This window comes from Podarcis melisellensis (assembly GCF_964234715.1).
Source record: "Podarcis melisellensis genome assembly, chromosome: 17".
Taxonomy (NCBI): domain Eukaryota; kingdom Metazoa; phylum Chordata; class Lepidosauria; order Squamata; family Lacertidae; genus Podarcis; species Podarcis melisellensis.
Window position 1 is genome coordinate 27,634,856 of NC_138534.1, and position 8,273 is coordinate 27,643,128.

Genomic DNA, 8,273 nt, shown 5'->3' on the forward strand with positions numbered 1-8,273 from the left:
AAAAATCGATGTAGAAATTCATATTGAGATACATATTAAAACAGTATTTTGTAGGGCTGTGCCAACAAAACCCCATCCATTGTTGAAAAAATGAAAAGCACAAAACTTGAAACTGCTAAATTTATTTTAAATTGAGGGGAAAAGTAATGCAACAATATTTGATTATCTTTCTCAAATACAAAAGAAAATGTTTCAGCACACAAATCATTTTGAATAATCTTGTGAATCTCTATAAAAATGTGCCCCTCAAAGGTCAGTACTGCACTCTTCTGAGGTCCGTGCCCTAGGCAGCTGCCTAGTTTTTGCCTAATGATAGGACCGGCCCTGGGTGCGAATGCCAGATAATGTTAGACTATAACTCTTATTTTTCCCAGTCACAGAGCATGTTGGCCGGGGCTACTGGATTTCAAAAACAACTTCCCATCACTAGTCTAAGGCCAGTTTGGAGGTTCATGGCTGAGCTGAGATTCGATCTGTGGGACTCTGGATCATTGGTAACATTTCTAATTACTGTGCTATAATAATTCTTCTCTGCTACCAGCAGTTACTGTCGTTTTTAAGACCATGGCATTGGGCACCCTATGCTAATTTCTAAGGAGAATTTCAACCAGTCCGGTCCATTTTCATAGATGTCAAGAAGAGAATATACTGCCTCCTAAAAAGGTAGAAAGAGAGAGAAAGTTTCCATCTAAATTCTCAGATTAACTGTGATATAACTGCATTTATGGGATAAGAGCAAGCATGGTAATTTTAAGATTAACTGCCTTAATCAAATACCAAAATCAATACTTAAGAAAACATCAACAAGAAAATCATCTTCCTAATGAATACGCAATTACCATACGTATCAACATAAAATACAACTAGATGCCAACCTGCTTATTTTCTCTCCCTCCCCCCTTTTTCTTTTTTCAAAAAAACATTGCAAAGTGGGTGGGTGGGGAAAATCCAATCCTTTTCTTCTTGTAGAATGTGGAGCTGTTTTTAATGGATGCCAGGAATATTTAAAAGGAAGTTCCAGCTTACTATCTTATTCCTGATCTTGGCCCTTGGAATACTAGCAGCAAACAAATGAGGTTTGGTTACTAGTCTCTCTCACACCATCACCTGGCTGGTGACATCATGCCTAATAAATCCTACTAATTTTATCAAAACTCTTTTGATAAGACAGGCAGTGTGGTGTAGTGGTTAGGGTGTTGGACTCAGGTTGAGGATACCCAGGGTCAGATCTCTACTTTGCCATAAAGCTCACTGGATTATCATGAACCAGTCACCATCTCTCAAACTAATGCATCTCACAGGATTTCTCTGGAGATGTGCTAGAGTAGGGAGAGGTGAGACAATGAAGCATGCCTCTTTGAGACGCTTTGCTCCAAAGGGAATCTCTGTTGGCTGTCCTTGAAATTCCTCAGAAGTTTCATCTAATTTGAAATTAATCTTTGAAAGACATATTGGTGGCAATACTCACCAAGAGCTAGCTCCTCACTGATCAATCAAATTATTTTGATATTGCTGTTTTGTGTCTTGTCTCCTGTCCCTGCGTAACAACAGAAATAGCATTATAAGGGTTCTGTGGCAGAGATGCTACTCAGTCACAGACATCCTTCCTTCATGGAATCTCAGGGGGACCAAACTCATTCTAGTCAACACCAACCATGCTGGATAACCCAAATGACTCATTTCCAGCTGTGGGTTGGATACAGCATGGCTAGACGTGTAAATTCCCTGTTGGTGGCTCCAACATGGAATATATATCCTGGTGTGCATCAAGCTAATTCAATGGTACCTGGATAAATATTGTGATAAAGATTTTGCATCCAGGTCTGCATTGGCTGGCTACACATGCATTGGCTGCATACATTTGCACAACACTGGGCAATCCTACTCACGCCAACTTCTGAATATTGTATTTCCATATTGTTAAGACCTGCCCTGAAATTTTATGGGGAAGGGTGGGCAAGTCATCCAATGAACAGTAAATAGTAAGGACAAAATGGGGCTTATTCCTGGGTAAATGTTCATAGCAGTATACTTGAAGGAGCATGTCCACCCCCATCGTTCAGCCCAGACACTGAGGTCCAGCACTGAAGGCCTTCTGGCAGTACCCTCACAGCGAGAAGTGAGGTTACAGGGAACCAGGCAGAGGGCCTTCTCTGTATTGGCGCCCACCCTGTGGAATGCCCTCCCATCAGAGTTCAAGGAAATGAACAACTATCTGACTTTTAGAAGACATCTGAAGGCAGCCCTGTTTAGGGAAGCTTTTAATGTTTGATGTTTTATTGTGTTTTTAATATTCTGTTGGGGGCTGCCTAGAGAGGCTGTGGAAACCCAGTCAGATGTGTGGGGTTTAAATAATAATTATTATTATTATTATTATTATTATTATTATTATTATTATTAGCATTAGCATTGCAGCTACAGAGCTCCCTCACTACATCAGGCTGTTCCATATGAACAGTGTGGTGTAGTGGTTAGAGAGTTGAATTAAGATGTGGGAGACCATAGTTCTAGTCCTTACTCAGCCATGAAGCTCATTGGATGACCTTGGGCCAGTCACTATCTCTTAGCTTAACCTACCTCACAGGGTTGTTGTGAGGATAAAGTGGGGGAGATGGAGAACCATGAGCTCCTTCAGGAAAAGTGAGGTATAAATGTAATAATATTAAATAAATAAATATGCCATGGAAAGGACAACCAAAATTAATGGCATTTACTTTCAGTGTATTTAGGATCAAGCTGACAATCTGTCTTGGAATCCAAACAGGTCCTCCTGATTCGCAACAGCTTAAATCAATCCAGACCATACACCACAGAAGTAGGCTTTTTTAAAAAAAATGCAAAGTACTGGAATTGCATTTTTAATGGAGACCTGCACTGAGCTACTGTGTGCCTCAGCTTTAAATGGAATTTTATGAGTATGAGACATCATCAAAGATTGATGCTGCCAATGACAATGCCAATAAATACTTAATACTGTCTGTGAAGTGCCATGAGTGCAGCCTTTACCGATATTATCTGACAGAGCGATTATACATGAATGCAGATGGTTACTGCCGCCGTTTCCCCCATCAAGATTCTGTACATTACTGAAGCAGAGGCCTCTAAACACCTTAGGAATCTTGAAATCCAGACAGCACCCATAGACGATATTGATTATAGCTCTCTACACTGTAGGACAAGGGACAAAGAAATATGAAGTGTATGAAACCAAGCCAGTGTGGCTGCGCTAAGAACATAAAGAACTGCCTAGACTAGATCAGACCAAGGGTACATCTGACCTCACATGGTACCTGAGTGGCCAACCAGATGCCCCACAAAGTTCAGAAGTGAAGCTAGATGAAACATAGAGCTGCCCTGTTTCATATCCTCGGACCTTTTGTACTCAGAGTTATACTTCTTATGGCAGGGATGGGGCACCGATGGCACTCTGCATGTCATTTGGATATCTCCAACTCCCAGCAGCCCCAGCTAGAATGACCAATATTAAGGAATGATTGATGCTGTAACCAACACCTGGAGAGACACAGGTTCTCCACCCTTGGTCTATGGATTTGGAGGTTGCATTTATTTGGCATGGCTAAGAGCCACCACTTGGCCTCTCCTCCATGAGTTTGTCTACTCTTTTAAAAGCAATGTGAACAGAACAGATGTACTGTAATAGAAATCTGGAAGACCTTTGTATTAGGTGGAGCTACTGAGACCGAAGATCATGGCCACTGGTCCCATCACCTCCTGGCAAATAGAAGGGGAAGAAATGGAGGGAGTGAGAGATTTTACTTTCTTGGGCTCCATGATCACTGCAGATGGTGGCAGCAGCCATGAAATTAAAAGACGCCTGCTTCTTGGGAGAAAAGCAATGACAAACCTAGACTCCATCTTAAAAAGCAGAGACATCACCTTGCCAACAAAGGTTCGTATAGTTAAAGCTATAGTTTTCCCAGTAGTGATATACAGAAGTGAGAGCTGGACCACAAAGAAGGCTGATTTCTGAAGAATTGATGCTTTTGAATTATGGTGCTGGAGGAGACTCTTGAGAGTCCCATGGACTGCAAGAAGATCAAACCAATCTATTCTTAAGGAAATCAGCCCTGGGTGCTTACTGGAAGGACAGATTGAGACTCCAATACTTTGGCCACCTCATGAGAAGAGAAGACACCCTGGAAAAGACCCTGATGTTGGGGGAAATGGACGGCACAAGGAGAAGGGGACGACAGAGGACGAGATAGTTGGATAGTGTTCTTGAAGCTACCAGCATGAGTTTGACCAAACTGTGGGAGGCAGTGGAAGCCAGAAGTGCCTGGCGTGCTCTGGTCCATGGGGTCAAAAAGAGTCGGACACGACTAAATGATTAAACAACAACAACAAGAGAGACCTTTTTTGGGACCTTTCCATTAGCCACATCTCTTATGTGTTCTTCTCTATTGCTTAGTCAAAGGCAGTACTTTCTGTTTTCAATCATGAACCTACTGCCAATCATTTTCACAGAATCACTACAAGTTCTCCTTAAAAGTATAAAGTAAGGCCTAAAACTTCTGAAATAGCCTTTGCTGGTTTGTGACAAAAGCACTGCAACCCAGAGATAACCAAATGGAATTTGGTATAGAAATTAAGAAGGTAAGTCATCATTCAAAGCCAAAGTAAGGAACCTGTGGCCCTCTGGATATTGCTAGATTCCAACTCCTGTCTGTCTGAGCCCCAATGTGTATTGTGTAGGGATGATGGGAGTTGTAATTCAACAACATGTGGTGGGGTCACACCACCTCAACTCCTGTATCCATTGTCAAAGTGAGGAGAAGAAATGCAAAATGCATTGCAATGCAATTATCTTTAATGAAACTTCTTGATCATTGAGATTTACTAGCGGCACAAGAGAGAGAAAATCATTTACTCTGTTTATAGACCTCATGATTTTATAGATTTTAAGTGTCATATACTCACTTAAGACTTTTTCTCTCAAACATTTGCAGTTACTTTAGCAAAGAAAGTATGCTCCAATCCCTTGATCACTCCAGGTGCCTTACAAATAAGCGGATGCAATTCTGTAAAGTTATTGAGATTGCCACATCAGAGAAAATGAAGATTGAAGGTGGGAAGAGTGCCATTAAAGCAGATTAGAAAAACGACAATAAAAATTTGCTTGTGAACTTAACAAGGTCTGTAACAGCAAGATAAGCGGGAGGGAGATTTTATATCAGTTTCCCCAGATTTGTTTTTTAAAAGGATCTCTCAGGTGAGCACTAGATGAAATCTTTTATGGTTGAAAAGAAAAAATAATCTTGAAAATATTAATTTGTCTCAACCAATGGCCTAGATATTATAAACAGCCAGCCTTAAACAAAGTGAAACCTTCTCAATATGGAAAGTTGGCCTACAAAGGCACACAACATCTATAGCATACATGATGAGAATTTATTGGAACAGATATTTGTCCTGAGCTCGTTTCATGTAACAGATGAAATGTTGGATTAGGACCTGGGAGCCTGGAATTCAAAGCCACACAGAGATTGACTTCTGTGTATACTCAGCTGTCTAGGTGTCAAACTGGTTCATTCTCCCAAATTCATAATTTCTATAACTATATTTGGACTGAACAATCCTTCAAACAGAAGACTCCTTCAGTTAGAGGACTGGCCTCTCTAAAGTAGGATATATGGCCCTGCTAAAAATGACCAAGAGATAGAATTCAGGGACTGGTTTCTTTAAAAGAGACCTTGTCATTTGTTAATAAATGTGTACTACATGCCATGCATTTTGAAGCACATCAAAGAGGCACTAAACAAACAAAATGGACCATCTCAATAAACTTTCCAGCTTCTGCAGGACAGAGATAGTTGAATATCTCAATTTCATTGTTTTCACAGTTTCTTATTTTTCCAATCTTAAATTCAATTCTTCACATGAAAATTGAGCAGAATTTTAGTGCAGATTTTTCATAACGTACACATTTGTTTGTAATTTCCCCTCCCACACACATTTTTACAAAGCAATTTTCCCTAATGCAATGCATTTTCTATGTTCTTTGCACTAATAGATGCATTTTTATCTGAACTTTACCGTAGCACACATTACTTGACTGGAACACTGCATCGCAAAATTTGGCAAAGTGCGAATTTCTAAGGATTGCTGTATTTTGGTTCTCGGATTGTTTCAAAAAGGGCAAATTAGGTAGATTTGCCTTTAAATGTGAACAGATTTGAATTTTTCCCCATCTGGGTTAACCTGTGATTTCTTATACCTCTCTCATACAGCCTAAGTGCCGGTTAGACCATTTGTGAGAAAAGTGTGTACTCTGGATGCTAGTACTTAAACTTTGCTGATGTGTGAACTGTGTGGTTTATGATCACGGGCCTCTTTATGCTGCCACAGCAATTTCTGAGGAATCATCTTGTCCCAATAATCCTTAACACAATTACATTGTGTAGCTGCCCCCACCCTCAGGCTCTGCTCTTAGAATAAAATGTTATTATAAACCTTAATGATTTATTGCAATCTTTGATTATGAGAATTTTGAACAAAATTAAGTGGTGGTCTGGCACCGAAAGGGCATTCTTTTAGAACTATATGATCTAGGATAGGAGATTGAAAAAAAGAAGTTGGCACCCAAAGCAGAGGTAATACATATAAAATCAATTGGGATAGTTCTCCCTTCTGACTCTATGCAATAAGCAATAAATATTGCACACATTTTTGGCAAAAGTAAAATGTGTGTATTGCAGAAGAGTAATAAAAATAAAATAAAATAAAATAAAGCAGAATAATTAGCATGCAATGCTTTCATTTGAACAAACTTCTTATTGCATCTTCACAGCACAGAGGCCAAGAAAAATGGGTTGCAATTATTCATTTCATATTGGCAGAGTTTGTTGTTCTAAGGTGATCCTGCTGTGTTTAGTATATTTTTAATCTGTACATTTTGAAAATTGTGGGGGTTTTGTTCTTTTAAAAAAGATTTTTTTTATTGTGAACCAAGGTATATATAAATAAATGAAGCTGGTGGACAGTGGGCATTTGTGTACTTCAAGAAAAAATGTCTTATATTGATCCCAGGAAATGGAGGGTGTGAGAGCCAATAGCACAGCCTGTGTATGTGTCAGGCTTCGGGGAAATGGCTTCCTCCCTCCCTTTGGTTGTGGATAAGCAGAACAAAGCGAAAATAGTCCCTTACCAGTTAAAGAGATTTTTAATGTTCACAGCGAAAGAACAAAGACTCCATCTCGGAGGAAAGGTCCTCCCTATTAAGGTTTCCTCCCACTTCCCCCCGAGTCACCCCCGTCAATTCCACGTCTGGCAACCTGATCTCGCAACCATTTGGCCTTCTGTGTAGCTACCTTACCTGCTCTCCTTGACCCTGGACTGAGTACTGGGACAATTTCCAGTGAAAGGGAATCTGTTAATTCTCTCTCTCCCTGTTCTTCTCCTAGCTGTTCCCCACTCAGTTCTGCCCAGCTGTTGTCTTCCAAAATCTGTTCCTCGGCAAACCACTACTCGAAATCTATACTGCTCCCCTGCTCCTGGGCAGCTTCAGGATCCTGGTCAGTAGCAGAGGGAGGGGGAAGCCCCCACCATTCCTCATCAGAGTAGCTCTCCTCAGCTTGGTCTCTGACATCATGGTGTATAATTGGGAAAAAGTTTGGATCCAAGTGGTTGTGAGTGGGGAACAACTTGGATTCTTCTGCAGCAGGGGGTGGGGAATCTTTTTTTCAGACAGAAGACTGCTGTGATGGCCAAGATGGTGGTGCTGGACTCACCCCTCTGTACCTGTTGTGCAAGCTCCCATTGCGTGCAAGGTGACCTCTACTATCAGGAGATGAAAGGTTACCAAAATTTGAAGAAAGGCTTCTGCGTTCACCAGGTAACCAGTGAAAAAATGATGCAGGGCCCAGTATGATCTACAGTACATTTCCAGGCCACCTATCACTGTCTTCTGCGTCGTGTCCAAGAACACTTAGCATTGCATAAGGAATACCATGGCAAAGGAGAGAGGTTGGTAGCGGAAGCAGCTGGTGTTGTAGGCCTTAAACAGCCACAACAGCTTGGAGGAAAAGGATGAGAGCTGTAAATATAACAGGCTTTGATCTTTTATATATGAGAATGCTATAATGAGTTTAGTTTCTGAAGACACGTTTGTTTAAATAAAAATACTTTTAAAAAGTGATAAATCAAGGGGACATATGCAGCCATAGATCACTGGTAGAGCATCTGGTTTACAGACTGAAAGTGAGCATCTCTAGTTTCAGCATCTCCAGGTAAGATTGGGATATCCCCTGTCTGGA

At 40.7% G+C, this 8,273-nt stretch overlaps 1 long non-coding RNA gene across 1 annotated transcript; it reads right to left on the minus strand.

Annotated features, from left to right (window-relative positions):
• Positions 1-237: 237 nt before the first annotated feature.
• Positions 238-8,073, minus strand: LOC309359703. The gene is made up of 3 exons (XR_014163911.1): positions 7,820-8,073; positions 1,469-1,537; positions 238-655 (listed from the first exon to the last, which is right to left on the minus strand). It is a non-coding gene; the product is annotated as an uncharacterized lncRNA (long non-coding RNA).
• Between the last annotated feature and the right edge of the window lie 200 nt (positions 8,074-8,273).